Below are 15976 nucleotides of genomic sequence, written 5' to 3' on the forward strand. Positions count from 1 at the left end.
AGTTATGTTTTCTACTCTATTAAAGTCATGTTTTCAAATATCATGTTTTCAATACTGAATAATATCATGTTTTCAAAACTATAGTTAAGAACCCAGCAGAATTTCTTTTGAACCCAGAATTTCTTTTCCATACAACTATAGTTATCATTCAAATCTGCACACATAATTTCTTTTCCATATATGAATTACTATAGTTAATAATATCATCCAGAATTTCTTTTGAACCCAGAATTTCTTTTGAACCCAATATATATATCATTCAAATAACTCAAAATCCAAACCCAAAAACAGAAAAACAGAAAAACAAATGTGAGCCAGACGGTAGATAGAGAGGGAAATGGAACCACTTAAATTGGAGCAACTTCTGATCCTTTTGATGCTCAAAAGTATTTCTTATCCATACTTTTTCTGAAAAAAACAAATGCAATTGAAAGAACATTTTAGCTCACAGACTGGGTTGTCAAAACATTTTTATCACAACACAAACTTCTATTATTTTCATTTTTTTTCCTCCGAAGGCAAATGAAATCAAATTACGAATCGAATATATGACATAGTAGTTGATTTCACAAAGGGATTATCTCATTCCTGATCGACATATAATCCAAGTAGCAACAGGAAGTTGTATATTCTTTTCCAACCTTCTCAAATCAATTTCGCATGTTATCATCAAATGCTATAACAATATATACAATACACACCTCACTATCTGCTTCTCTCAACTCTGCAGCAGTATTTGTCTGTCCTTCATTCACATTATATTTTCTATATAGATGTTTATAAAAGAATATAACAATCTGTCCAATCTTCTCAACTCTGCTTCTCTCAACATCTATATAACAATCATCAAATGTATTTATCTTCACTCTGCAGCAGCCAAGCCAAGCTTCACATCTCATCAGAGAATAGGAATGGAAAGGTAGATAGAGGGTATGGGAAGACAGATGGTAGACAGAGGGTATGGGGGAGACAGAGGGTATGGGGGAGACACAGAAATGTGTTGGGCGGGAAATGTGAGCCATCCAAAGCAAATCTAAACCATCGATATAAACTTGGGATTAATCTCAGCCATTGGATCAAAATGTATCTCATAAAAATATATATATATATATATATATATATTTTCTTACTTCTCAAAATAGATCAAGTTCCATTTGGTTCGTTGATTCAATAATTTTAAAATTTTTTTTTTTTTAAAACTAATGTGCTGAGATGGCGATAGTGATCACGACAGAGTGGAAGCGGAGATGTTAGGGTGGTTGTTGTGGCGTCAGTAGTTATAGTGGTGTGGTGGTGGTGATAATAGTTGTGACCATAATGTTGTGACATTAATAAAATTTTAATTTAAAAATATTTTTTGTAAATAAAAACAGTGTGTTTGATTTTAGTTTTTTGAATTAAGTTTTTTAAAAACTAAGTTTTTTGGTTTTCGTGTTTTTTTGTTTTTAGTGAATATTTTTAAAATTTTAAACATTTTTTTTACTTTTTTAGATGCACCTTACTTAGATGTATCAGAAAAGTAAAAAATTTGCGAAAAAATATTTTTAAAAATTAATAAATACATAAAAATACAAAAAATGTACTGAATCCTCGTATTTTTTGTATTTTTGGTATTTAGTGAATTTTTAAAAGGTTTTTTTCAAATTTTTTTTTTTACTTTTTAAGTATATGTATGTTAGGTATGTTTAAAAATTAAAAAAATTGCTCAAAATATTAAAAAAAATTCAATAAAAACAAAAAAACACGGAAAATAAAAAATAGAAATTTCTGAAAGTGTTTTTAAAAAATGATAACCAAGCATGATTTTTTTTATATGAATAGATTTGTTTTTCATTGATTATAAAAGTAATTTCTAATTTTAGTTTTTATTGTACCCTATGCAAGAGCTCGTAAAAAATATTTTATGTTCAAACAAATGTACCATAAATGATAAGGTTAGAAACAAAAAAATTTAATTAAATTAAATTTTGTTTTTTATAAAATATTTTTTTAAAAATTAAAATTTGTTTTTGTAAAATATGTTTTTAAAATAATTTTTAGACCTTTTTAGGACTAGATGAACTAAAAAATAAATAGTTTTAATACAAAATTTTAAAAATTTACTAAAACCAAAATAGTTTGAAAAAATAATAATTTTCTAATCGTTGCCAAATAAAGTTTTTTTTTTTTTTTAAAGTGTCAATAAATTTCAAAATATGTTTAAAGTTAATTATTTATCTTTCTCGAATCGATTTCAAATAAATTTAATCAAGCTGATTAGATTATTTTTTTTAATTGTTTTTACAAGATGACGTAATGTATATTAGTAATTAGATTATAATGCAAGTAACATCTCTTCATAAATTTAAATTTAAATCTCACTCACCTTAATACCTATCAAACCTCACTCACCTAAGTGCTCTCTGCACGTTAATAGTTTAAACCTTATTTGACATCTCTTAAATAAGAAGTTAATAGTTTAAAGCTTATTTGACATCCTTTAAATAAGGAGAAGTTATTAGTTGGTCCAGAGACAACGTCACGTGATATTCCATATATATTGTGATTGGTGGAATGGGTGAGTTTCACGATTCTATGTTAGGTGATCAAGGAATAGGAGGGGACATGGAGATTTGTGATTGGCATGGGGCATGACCATGTGGTGTCTCAAAACTAACTAATAATTTTTTCTAAAATGTATACTTATTTTGGTTACATCACTTCTTTATTTTTATGTACATTTTTTTATAAAAAAAATTAAAAAATGTATTCATTTAGATCGAACCAAACATTCACCTAATTTTTTTTGTATAAGAGTATATATAATGGAGCCAAGCGGAGCATATAATGGAGCCATTATCAACCTCAAATTTAGATAAAAACGAATAATATGAATCAGTGTGTTTTGTTTGAGTTTTTTGAATTAAATTTTTTGAAAATTGAGTTTTTTGATTTTCGTATTTTTTTTTATTTTTAGTGAATATTTTTAAAATTTAAATTTTTTTTAGATACACCTTACTTAGATGTATCTTAAAAATAAAAAATTTGTGAAAAAATATTTTAAAAATTAATAAATATAAAAAAATATAAAAACTATACTGAATTCTCGTATTTTTTTTTATATTTTTTATATTTAGTGAATTTTTAAAAAAAAAAATTCATAAATTTTTTACTTTTTAGATACATCTAAGTTAGGTATGTCTAAAAATTAAAAAAATTGCTTAAAATATTTTTAAAAATTTAGTAAAATTAAAAAAATACAGAAAATAAAAAAGTAGAATTTTCTGAAAAGTGTTTTTGAAAAAATAAAACCAAACAAAGTGAGATGCTTATAACAATAATCAACTTTAAAAAAGTAAAAAAATTATTATAAAAGAAAAATAATTTTAATATATATATTTTTTTATATCTTTTTTATAAAACATTAAGGCTCTATTTGGTAGAAGTTTTGAAATTTAATTCTACCCTATAATTTGAGTGTATTGTTTAGTTATAATTTTAGAAAATTAATTCCACACTTACTTTTCAAAACACTTACTTTTTAATATTATATGTCACATCACTCAATTCAAACTCTTTTCAAAATTCATAACCAAATAAATTTTTCACATTCAAATTATAATTCTAAAACTCATAACTCAAAATACAACTTTATTTTCAAATCATAATTCTAAAACTCTATCAAACACAACCTAAATAATTTTTGAGTTGCTCACTTCACTTGATTGTTGGTTGAGAGGCAATGATTGTGATTGACCGATGTGTGATTCTATCACACCGGATCTGAGATATTTTCAAAAGGATTTGAATCCTAGTTAAAAACAAATCCCTAAGTTGGATACGGTGGTAAGTTTATCCCAATCAAATTAGGATTGACAAATTTGTAAGAGTGTTTCTATTAGTATTCTATAAATTATTTTCAACCTCTTAATTTTTAATTTTGTTTATTATAATAATAATTTCAAACAAAATTACTATAAAGGACATTATTAATTTTGGAACATCTCATCTCATAATTACACATCTACTACATTATGAATTAGGATTTATGAGAGCACCCACCTCCATCACCACCCATCTATCTTCCCCAAATCCCACCTTCAAAACCTACCCACCCTCAAAACCTTGAAACCCTTGGGCAGTAATATTCCGACAGTAATAGTGACAATCATTTGATTACTTACACTTTTCCGACAATAACAACGAGTAGAAGTTTGTCTGGCAACCACAACTCCATAACACGAGAGAAGTACAATAATAAAAACTTGGAGGAGGTTCATAATTTTGATATTGTTCTTGACTCAGAGGAGATTGGTCTTGTAAGAGGTAAGTTTCTTGAAAAAAATAACAAAAATAATATAATCTTTTCGTCATTTTTTCGGGACTGAACTCCAGAATATATGACCGAAATTCGGGAATACAGGTCTGAACATTATTTATTTGTTCGGGAACTGGTAACCGGTAATCGAACATTTATTATTTGTTCGAAAACAAGTAACTGAACATTATTCATAGGTTCAGACCTATTTTACTGAGAAAACTAAACCAATTATTATAAGTTTTTTCTGTAAGAGAATAAATTATTATGAGAAAACTATGAAATTATATGTGTGTATATGTGAGAGGGTAATTTTTGGGAAAAATTGGGTCGAGCTGTGAATTGGGCTTTGTGGCCCAAAGTACGAACGACTGAGTAAAAAGGCCGTAATGATTACTCCGGCCCAATAGAAATAGTTACTCCGGCCCAAGAAAGACAAAGCTACTCCGGCCCAAGAAAGACAAAGTTACTTCGGCTCAAGAATAGTAAAGCTACTTTAGTCGGGGTAAGTTGGAGCTACGCCGGTCTCAGAGTTAGTCCGGTCGTGATGTGTCTTGAATAGGTCGGTCTAGCGGTATTTTTCAGTTAGACCGACCTAGGAGTAATACCGGTCGCGATTTGTTAAGTTTGGTCCAGCTGTGCTATAGGTTGAGCAGAGAACCGAGATGAGGAGTAAAAGCAGAACCGAACTAAGAATAGTTCGGCCTACTCAGTGGCTCTGCATAGCCAAGCTTATTTCGGTCATATCGTAGTTCGGCCAAAGTAAAAACCATCCCACTTGGTTTAAGTAGTGGGGGGGGGGGGTGTGAAAGGATAAGCATTATCCTTAGGAGTATGAATCCTAGGAGGACTCTGCATGGAGGAATAAAAGTCCTACTAGGATTGTGCCATTCGAAACTTATAAAAGCTCACAAACATCACCTTGGTGGAGGTAACACACAACTTTGCTTTCTGAATTCACAGAGCTTTGTCTATTTGTCAAGTTTGCTGACTTAGGCATCGGAGAGGTTTCCGGCACACACCCGCCGGCTAGCTCACGTTTGTGTTTTCAGGTGATAAGGCGACATCGTACGGAGGAGCACAGACTTGGTCAACAGGATTATACGAGGAAGTATATTTCTTTCCCGTACAATTGGCGCCGTCTATGGGAAAAACAGACAGAGTGAAACCTCTTGACTAAGTTTCTCCTTTTCTCATTCAATGGCACACATTGAAGAATTGCCGCAGTCTGCCGTCGACGGACTAACTCCAGAAGGGGGCACAAGGCGTGAAGGATTACCTTCTGTCCCTCCCATGGCGGACTTGGAGCCCCAACGACATACCTCCAGGAGGGATGCTAGGGGAAGGCGGAATAACAGCCCCCATCGCTCTCATTCACAAAGTCCAGACAGGCAAAGACGGAGGATTGACCCTCAAGCTCTGGAAGACCGCGTGAAAGAACAAGATGAATTGATAAGAAAGATGGCGGCGGACATGGAGGCCTTGAAACGCCAGATGAAGAAAAAAGAAGTGGCGACAGGAGAGGGGCGCAAAAACAAGACGCCCCCTCGCCACTCAGAAAATCGTAGTAGGAATACTACACCCTCACAAGGAGAGAGCAGAAGCCTCAGGACAGGCGACACTCAATCCTGGTCTTCCAGAACTCGTCACTCCAGGTCTGAGAGGACGAGATCTGAAAGGTCATACACTGAAGGAAGCACATATTGGCCCTCACATTCGCACCAAACCAGATCTAAACAGACGGAATTACCCAGATCATCCGACTTACAAACCGTGCTCGAAGAGAAAGCACGATGCAAGGAGGATGCCAGGGCAAGGGATCCACATAGAGTTTCAGCCTTGCAGCGGTTGGCTCCTCGGACGCATGGAAGCGTCGAGGTGGGAATGCCAATATCGCGCCCTGCCTATGAACCGACGGACAAGGCATTAGCAAGACTGCAGACTTCACCGTTTATTCCAGCGATCGAAAACGCGCACCCACCATCAGGCTTCCTTCAGCCGAAATTCACCACATATGAAGGGAAGACGGACCCGTACTCACACTTGAGCCACTTCCGCCAAGTCATGGTTGTATACAGACGAAACGAGGCCTTAATGTGCATACTCTTCCCATCAAGTCTTGGCGACCTAGGCTTGACTTGGTTTGAGAAGCTCCCAGAAGGCAGCATAGCCTCTTGGGCACAATTAGCAGAAGCCTTTGTGACAAGGTTCTGAACAAACACTAAAACCCCGGTGGAGATCGATCAGCTACTCTCCATCGACATGGGTGATAAAGAGACCCTAAGATCCTACAACAGTCGCTACTGAGAGACATTCAATCAGATTGGGGACTGCCCCACCAATCTCGCCATTGCACAGTATAAAAGAGGCCTTCCAGTTGGGAACAGACTGAGGGACTCGATCACCATGACGCCACCCCTCACTATGGAAGCCCTGATGGAAAGAGTGCATCAGCATATCAGGGTAGAAGAGGATGGCGCACGAGCCAAAGCAAAATCTAGTGCGACCGCAGTACCAGAAAAGAAGACCTCAGCAAAGGTCAATACAGTAGATCGACAGAGCAAAAACGGACGTGGCAGACGAGATAACGGAGAAGACCTTGATAAAAGATGGTTGAGAATCCGTACTGCCATAACCACGGTGTTCAAGAAACCGATATATCGGATTCTGAGCGAAATAAGAGATGAGCCTTTCGTCAAGTGGCCAGCCAAGCTGGGAGAAGCTCAGAAAGACTATGACGACAGATCACGGTGCACCTTCCACAAAGAAAAGGAGCACCGAACTGAGAATTGCACGCCACTGAGACAGCACTTGGAAGAACTGGTGGCAGCAGGCCACTTGGACAAATACATTGAAGGAGGGACACAGCCAGCCCCCCAGGATCATAATAACCCCAATGGGATGCCGATCGACGCCCCACCACAAGGCATCATCAATGTAATACATGGAATCTTTGAACCTGAGCGTGTATGCGAGCTCAAGGGATCAATCAAAAAGGCAGAGCACTTTAGAGAAGTACAAAGTGCCTAACCTGCCATTAAGAAGGGGAAGATAGAGACAAAAAACGTCATGTCCTTTTCGGACAAAGACTTAGATCGAATATATTGCCCCTACAATGATGCCTTGGTCGTCACTCTCCGAGTCAAGGATTTTGACGTCAAGCGAATTCTGATTGACCAGGGTAGTTCATGTGAGATCATGTATTCCGAAACATTCAAACAGCTGAAGCTACAAGACAAAGACTTGGCGCCAGCCGTGTCTCCCCTGATTGGATTCAACTCCGTGCCAGAATGGCCCGTCGGCAAGATAATTCTTCCAGTCAGAGCAGGAAGCGTGACAAAACAAGTGAAATTCTGGGTGTTGAAAGTCCCCTCCACTTACAACATCATCCTGGGCAGAACATGGCTGCATGCAATGCGATCGGTGGCGTCATCTTACTACCAAGTAATGCGGTTCCCCAACGACACTGGTATAATTGAAGAAGTCTATGGAGATCAGATCATGTCAAAGCAATGTTTCGCCACGGTGAATGGCAGCCGCGCTGCCAAAGGATACGTTCATTCGGTGGAAGAACCGGAAAGTAATGAACTATTCGCGGACGTCGGTAAAGAGGCTGATCAGAAAGCGGTGGAGGACTTGGTGGAGGTAAAAATAGATGAAAAGAACCCGGATAAGTTCTTCTTGCTTGGCTCATCGTTGTCCAGCGCTGTGAGATTAGAGGTCTTGGAATTCTTGACCTCTAACATCGAAGTGTTTGCCTAGACGCCCTACGACATGCCAGGCATTGATCCAAACTTCATCAATCACCAACTCAATGTCCACCCATCCGCCAGACCAGTCATTCAACGCACACGCAGATCGGCACTCCACCACGCCGAAATAGTAGTAGAAGAAGTAGGCAACCTACTAGAAACAGGAGCAATTAGAGAAGTGCACTACCCAAGATGGATCTTCAACACAGTCGTAGTGCCAAAGAAAAATGGCAAATGGCGAGTCTGCGCCGACTACAAAATAGTCAACAAGGCATGCCCAAAAGACAGCTTTCCTCTACCCCGGATAGATCAACTGGTGGACCTAACGGCGGGACACAATCGACTTAGCTTCCTGGACGCATACAGAGGCTACCACCAAATCGCCATGCATGAACCAGACCAGGAGGTCACATCCTTTACAACACCAAGAGGATTGTACTGCTACAAGGTCATGCCCTTTGGCCTAAAGAACGCAGGGGCAACATTCCAACGGATGGTCACCAAGATGTTTGAACCATTGTTAGGCAGAACAATGAAAGCTTACATCGACGACATGGTGGTCAAAAGCAAGGATGAGAATGACCATCTTAAGGACCTAGGCGAGATGTTCCAGATCCTGAAGAAACACAAGTTGCGCCTCAATGCGTCCAAGTGTGCATTCGGAGTAGGATCTGGCAAATTCTTGGGCTTCCTTGTGACCAACCGGGGTATAGAAGCAGACCCCTCCCAGATCAAAGCAATCCAGGAGTTGGAGAGACCAAACTCAGTTAAAGAAGTGAAGCATCTTACCGGCATGGCAGCTGCGCTCAATCGGTTCATAAGCAGGTCGTCGGACAGACTACGACCATTCTTCCAAGCTTTAAAGGCCAAGTTTGAGTGGGATGAAGAATGCGACCAAGCTCTGGAAAGCTTAAAGGAATATATGTCTTCCCCACCACTGCTTGTCACCCCAGTACCTGGTGAAGAACTCTTCTTATACCTGGCAGTCTCTCAGCACGCAGTTAGCGCAGTGTTGGTTCGTGCAGAAGGAATCCAACACCTGCCCATCTATTATGTCAGCAAGACATTACTGGGAGCCGAAATGGGGTATTTGCCACTAGAGAAGCTAGCATTAGCCTTAATGATGTCCTCAAGGAAATTGGCACACTACTTTCATGCCCACACCATAGTTGTCCTCACAGCTTTTCCGCTAAAAGCTTTGTTTGAGAGGGCAAACTTTTCTGGGAGAATTTTGAAGTGGGCAGTAGAGTTGGGACAATTCGACATCAAGTTCCAACCCAGGACCGCAATAAAAGCCCAATCTTTGGCAGACTTCATCGCAGAATTTACTCCTGGAAGTTATCATATCTGCCCAGTTGACCTGACTGACACAACCGAACTAGGGACGGAAGTTGACGCCGGAATAGCGCAACCCCTAGTAGAAGATACTCAGTCAAACTCCAAGGCAGACCAGACTAAGGACAACAAGGAAGAAACAAACAAAGATTCACCAACAGTACAATCAGATGACGAAGGGCAGACAGCAAACATGGACCTTGAAGAAAACACCATCCTTGACCCCACGACATCATCTGATCCCTCCACGTGCTGGAAGTTGTTCGTTGGGGAGATGTGGAAGCTCTTTGTGGATGAAGCATCCAACCGGCATGGTGCAGGGCTTGGCATAGTCCTCATCTCCCCAGACGGCCTGGTTGTAGAGCAAGCAATCAACCTTGGTTTCCCAGCATCAAACAACGAAGAGGAGTATGAAGCGTTTCTCGCAGGACTCAAATCAGCATGCTACATGAAGGCCACCGAACTAATGGTTTACAACGACTCACAACTGGTGGTAAATCAAATTTCTGGCGACTATGAAGCGAAGTATGATAGGATGGCCAAGTACCACGAGCTGGTCAGAACAGAGATCAAGAAGTTTGATGTAGTAAGGATAGAACAAATTGGCAGGAAGGAAAACAGCAGAGCAGACGAACTAGCAGGCTTTGCCTCAATGGCAGATGCATCCATCCCTCATCCATTACTCATCGACTACTTACCAAGACCAAGCATAGAAGACCCCGAAGCAGAAGAGGTATGTTGCGCAGAACTAGGCCCCTCTTGGATGGATCCCATCATCCTGTTCCTAAAAGACGGCATCCTACCAGAAGAGAAAAAAGAAGCCAACAGAATAAGAGCGAAGTCGCAGCGATTTTGGCTATCTCCATCCTTAGCATTATACAAGAAGTTGTTTTCAGGACCTTACTTAAAGTGTGTTCATCCCAGCAAGGTGGAAGCATTCTTGTTTGAAATACACGAGGGAGTTTGCGGAAGCCATCAAGGGGGAAGATCGCTAGCTTACAGGGCCATTTCACAAGGATATTGGTGGCCATATATGCAGGCAGACTCAGAGAAATATGTGAAGAAGTGTGAGAAATGCCAAAAATTCGCGCACCAAATACATCAACCAGCAAGAGAACTCCTACCATTGACTAGCCCATGGCCTTTCACAATGTGGGGCTTGGACATAGTAGGACCACTCCCAACAGCACCAGGCAACAGGAAGTTCTTTCTCGCAGCAACAGACTACTTCACAAAATGGGTGGAAGCAGAAGCATTGGCATCAATCAAAGAAAAAGATGTGAAGAAGTTCGTTTGGCAGAATATCATCACTCGGTTTGGCATACCAAAAGCCCTAATCTCAAACAATGGTACTCAGTTCGACGGCAGAATCTTCAGAAGCTTTTGTGAAGAATATAAGATAGAATTCTACAATTCCACACCGGCATATCCTCAAGCAAATGGGCAAGCAGAAGCATCAAATAAAGTCGTCTTGGATGGACTAAAAAAAAGGCTAGAAAAGGTAAAAGGCAAGTGGGCGGATGAACTTCCTCATGTTTTATGGGCTTACCGCACCACACCTCGGCGATCAACAGGAGAAACACCATTCTCCTTAGCCTACGGAATGGAAGCAGTAATCCCACTAGAAGTCGGCCTCCCCACAATTCGAAGCGAAAATTTTGATCCAGACTTGAATGGAGAAGCCATAGCATTGGAACTCGACCTTGCAGAAGAAAGAAGAGAAAGAGCACTGGTTCACATTGCCGCATACCAACGAGAGTTAATCAAAAAATACAACAAAATAGTGCATCCAAGACAATTCAAGATTGGAGATTGGGTACTGCGCAAAGTAATGGGAAACACCTTGGTTCCAGGAGACGGCAAGTTAGGGCCAAATTGGGAAGGTCCTTACAAAGTGGTTGGGTTAGCAGGCAAAGGGGCATACCACCTGGAAGACAAGGACGGCAAAGCAATCCCAAGGCCATGGAACACTGCCACTCTCAAGTTATTTTACTTTTAGCTTTTCTTTTTCAAACATATGTAATTTTTTCTTTCTTCAATAAAAACAAGCAATCCTTTTCAGCACAAGTTGTTCTTTGTAAAAGTTAGCTTTAGTGAAGATTAGGTACATTGCAAGCACTTTATTCTAAGTTAGCTGGAAAAACTAACTTAGAGGTTGGCTGGAATAAACCAACACCCTTCCTAAGCCTAGGATAAGGATCCAGGCTGCAGGACGTTTGGTCGGCATAACCAAACATTATTCTAAGTTAGCTGGAAAAACTAACTTAGAGGTTGGCTGGAATAAACCAACACCCTTCCTAAGCCCAGGATAAGGATCCAGGCTGCAGGACGTTTGGTCGGCATAACCAAACATTTTTCTAAGTTAGCTGGAAAAACTAACTTAGAGGTTGGCTGGAGTACACCAACACCCCTCCTAAGCCCAGGATAAGGATCCAGGCTGCAGGATGTTTGGTCGGAATAACCAAACATTATTCTAAGTTAGCCGGAAAAACTAACTTAGAGGGTTGGCTGGAACAAACCAACTCTGGTTACTCTTCAGCCGAAGTAAGGGTATGGCTGAAGAGTGGTTGGCTGGAATAAACCAACTTTTGTTACTCTTCAGCCGAAGTAAGGGTATGGTTGAAGAGTGGTTGGCTGGAATAAACCAACTCTTGTTACTCTTCAGCCGAAGTAAGGGTATGGCTGAAGAGTGGTTGGCTGGAATAAACCAACTCTTGTTACTCTTCAGCCGAAGTAAGGGTATGGCTGAAGAGTGGTTGGCTGGAATAAACCAACTCTTGTTGCTCTTTAGCCGAAGTAAGGGTATGGCTGAAGAGTGGTTGGCTGGAATAAACCAACTCTTGTTACTCTTCAACCGAAGTAAGGATATGGCTGAAGAATGGTTAGCTGGAATAAACACTGTATACTCCTCAGCCGAAGTAAATATATCGGCTAAAGAGTGGTTGGCTGGTAAGCATAGTTTAACCAGCTAAAACCGAAATGAGAGTTCAAGAAAAATCTTCATTCAAGACATTACAAATGCAAGCATACGAATCAAAACCAGAATAAGAGTTCAAACAAAATTTTCATTCATTGAAAGGTAATTACAAAGGGGGCATAGCCCGGTTACAAGGACAAAAGGTAACAAAAGGAAAAAGTACATAATCAAGAGAAAAGTTCTTCAATTTTGGCATCGAAAGCCGCATCACCATCAAGTCGAAGACTGGCTTCAGGAGGGAGCTCGCTCTCGGTTGCCAGGATGGTTTCGGTTGGAACCATGGTTTCACCCGGTTGTTCAATAGTCAGGTCTTCCACCATGGGCTCCAACCGAACTGAAGGGTCCGCGCTGACAACCGGAGTATCTTCAGAAGCAGAGGAGTCGTCGGAATCTGAGTCTTCCAGAAACTGCTGTTGCAGGGCATTAGCATACTCCCTAAGGGAGCTCGGTATGAAGTAGGCTGGAGCGTTGAAAACCTTGGTCTGTGGATCGTGACCGAGCTTTTCAACGGCTGCCCTCCAGCCGCACTTGAAGAACAGCTCCTTGGCAGCATCGCATTACTTGACATAAGCATCCTCTGCTTTCTTGTAGCCCAGCTTTTCGGCTCCCTTTGCGCTCTTTTTCAGATGTGTTATTTCGGTATCTTTTCTCTTTTCAAGCTTTACCAACTCGCGCAGATACTTGTCTTTCATAGCGATGGTGGCTTTCTGTTTCTCCGCTTCAGCCGAACTAACTAGATCGGCAAGTCGGCCATTCTCAGTTTGTAGCTCGGCCATTTTCTTCTCGGCTTCTTCTAGTTCGGCCACCTTTGCTTCGGCTTCCGCCATTGCTTGCCTTGTGGTTTTTCTAAGCTCTTGGACCTTCTTGTAAGTAATGTTGTTTTTCTGTAAGGCCTGACAAAGCGAAGACTTCCCTTAAGCCGAAGTAAAAGTTGGAAAAATTAGACAGAAAAAAGGATAGAGCTACTTACCAAAATCATGGACTTCGATGAAGACCGGATGGACTTCAATTCGGTGTTTAATTGCTTTAGGTGGTGCTCCATATCTTTAGGAAGGCACACACTCTTGGCCAGGTTAAAGGCCAATTGATGATCTTTTTCAGCAACAACCGAATCAGAGTCTTTGATATCTCGGTCGTTGAAGGTTAGCTTCGGAGCCCATTTGGAAGATTCTGCTCGGTCAGTTTGCTCCGGTTGAAGGGTAGGTTGAGGACTTTGGGGGATGGATTCAACCTCATCGACAAGTTGTTGTTCGGTCGATGTAGATCGGGCGCGTTTAGAGGGGCGAGATGAAGAAGGCTGTTGAGAAGGGAGGGCCACAATGGCAGGCTGCGTTTGGATTGATGGTGGTACTTCGGCCCTGGTTGTTGCGGTCAGAAGGGCCCTAACTCTGCTTTTCTTTGCCATCTCTTCTTCAGCGGTTAGTGGGACAAGTCGTATTTCGGGCAAGGTTGGGTCCGGTTCAGGTGCGTCTTCAAGAAGGAAATCGGTCACTCGGGCTTTTCGGCGACCGCTATATCTGTAGGTCAGCTCAAAGTATAGAAGCTTAGCCCAACTCCTTTCTTTAACACGTAATGCGGCTCGGAGTGTGTTCAGATTTGGGTAACTATAATGGGAAGCAAGATGAGCTGAGTCTGCAAAAAAGATACAACTGTTAGATCGGTTATGACATCTGAAACCAAAGTACAAGAAAAAACATACATAAAACCGAAGTAAACTCTACCAGGTTTTTCTTTCTTCCAGTTTATACTTCGGCTTGGGATTTGGGCTTGCTGATCTTCAAAATTGCCCGATACCCAGAAAAAGTCATCATCATTAACGTCCTTATCCGGCGTGTCTTGTATTATCTTTTCTCTACGGCGGCGTATCCTAAGGTAATAAACCCAGCCATCTTCTTTGGAACCTATGGAGTACTGGTGGAAGATTTCGGCTAAACCGAGGTTCAGGCCTGCTTGGCGGTTTAGCTCGGCTATACCCATTATTATCCGGTACATATTGGTGGATAGCTGGGTTGGGCATAGTTTGGTTTGCCTAAGAAACTCACAAATTAAAGGCTGGACTGGGAACCTTAGTCCGGTCTCTATTATTGAAAGCAGGGTAAAAGGTATAAAGCCTGCTTCGCCCCAGGGTATGATATCCGGCTTGGCTAGGGTAAGGTGTACATCGTCTGGAATGCCATAATCCCTTCGGAATTCGGCCATACCACCAGGGGTCTCTACTAGATACCTATACTTACCCATTTATTGTATAATTTACGAATAAGTTATATCGGTGCAAAAATTGTGCTCAGTAGCTCGGTTGAGCGCACGCAGGAGTGCCTGAGTAACCTAAGTCTGCAAAGTAGAAAACAAAGGGGTTAAGCACAGATCATTGGACCGTGCTACAAATTAAAAGCAAGGTATATGAGTCCTACTCCGGCCTAATGGACTGGTTCTACCTCGGTTCATCAAAAGGTTTGGTAGCTCGGTTTGAGCAGGTTAGACCGGTTCATCGTCTAGGGACAGGTTTTTGAGTTCGGTCTAAAAAACTGAGAAAGTTGGCTTAGCCCGAAGACTTAATTCGGTTAAGCTATGTGTTTTGGTACTTCGGTTGAGCCTCTAGGGGCAGCTTTCTAAGTTTAGTATAAAAACTAAGAAAGCTAGCTTAGCCCCAAAGGCTTAGCTCGGTTGAAGACTGAAGTTCCTAGTTTAATGTATTCCAACTTTGTTCGATGATCTTATTTCGGCTAGGATGAAACAGAATATTTTTTAAAGCTGCTGTCATCTCTACAAGTTCTAGTTCGGTTACTGTCTAAGGTGATCTACCTATATAGGACAAACAGTATCCTAGTTCGGTTGCTATATCATTTTGGATCCAAGACTAGTTTTCTACAGAATAATTCATACACGCATGAGTTCTACTGGTTTTCTCATGAAAGTACAGAAGCAAAAACAAAAATGTATAAATATGTTTCGCAAAAACATAGAAAGTGGGATACAAAAGCAAAACAGAGGGAGAGAATGGATTGGCTTACCAGTTTGAAGAAGAGGGAACTGGAGATGGAGCAGTTGCAGCAATGAGAAGCAAGGGCTTGGAAGTGAAGAAATGGAGGCACAGAGAGAGAAGACGAAGAATAGAAGAATAAGTGATTCAAACGTGAAAGGGTAGGGATGTTTTGTGAAAAGGACGAAAGGAGAAAAGGCGGGACTGTTCAAAAATTTCGTAGTACGAGGGCGGCGTGACAGCTGCCCCCAGCCTATAAGAGCCCGCCACGTGTCATTGGAAAGGGAAGCGTTATAGTCGTGATTGAAGAGACGTTTTGACCGGACAAAACAGAGCCCGGAGTAAAATTAGCTCGGCTGGATATGCTAAAGGGTTTTTAGCTCGGCTGGAAAGGCTTGAAGAACTTCAGCTCGGTTAGAAGACTTGTAATCCCAATCATGCTGTGCAGATGGAATTAAGGGGCAATTGAGAGGGTAATTTTTGGGAAAAATTGGGCCGAGCTGTGAATTGGGCTTTGTGGCCCAAAGTACGAACGACTGAGTAAAAAGGCCGTAATGATTACTCCGGCCCAATAGAAATAGTTACTCCGGCCCAAGAAAGACAAAGTTACTCCGGCCCAAGAAAGACAAAGTTAC

This window comes from Camellia sinensis, chromosome 15, assembly GCF_055761805.1.
Source record: "Camellia sinensis isolate YWXY chromosome 15, ASM5576180v1, whole genome shotgun sequence".
NCBI lineage: Eukaryota > Viridiplantae > Streptophyta > Magnoliopsida > Ericales > Theaceae > Camellia > Camellia sinensis.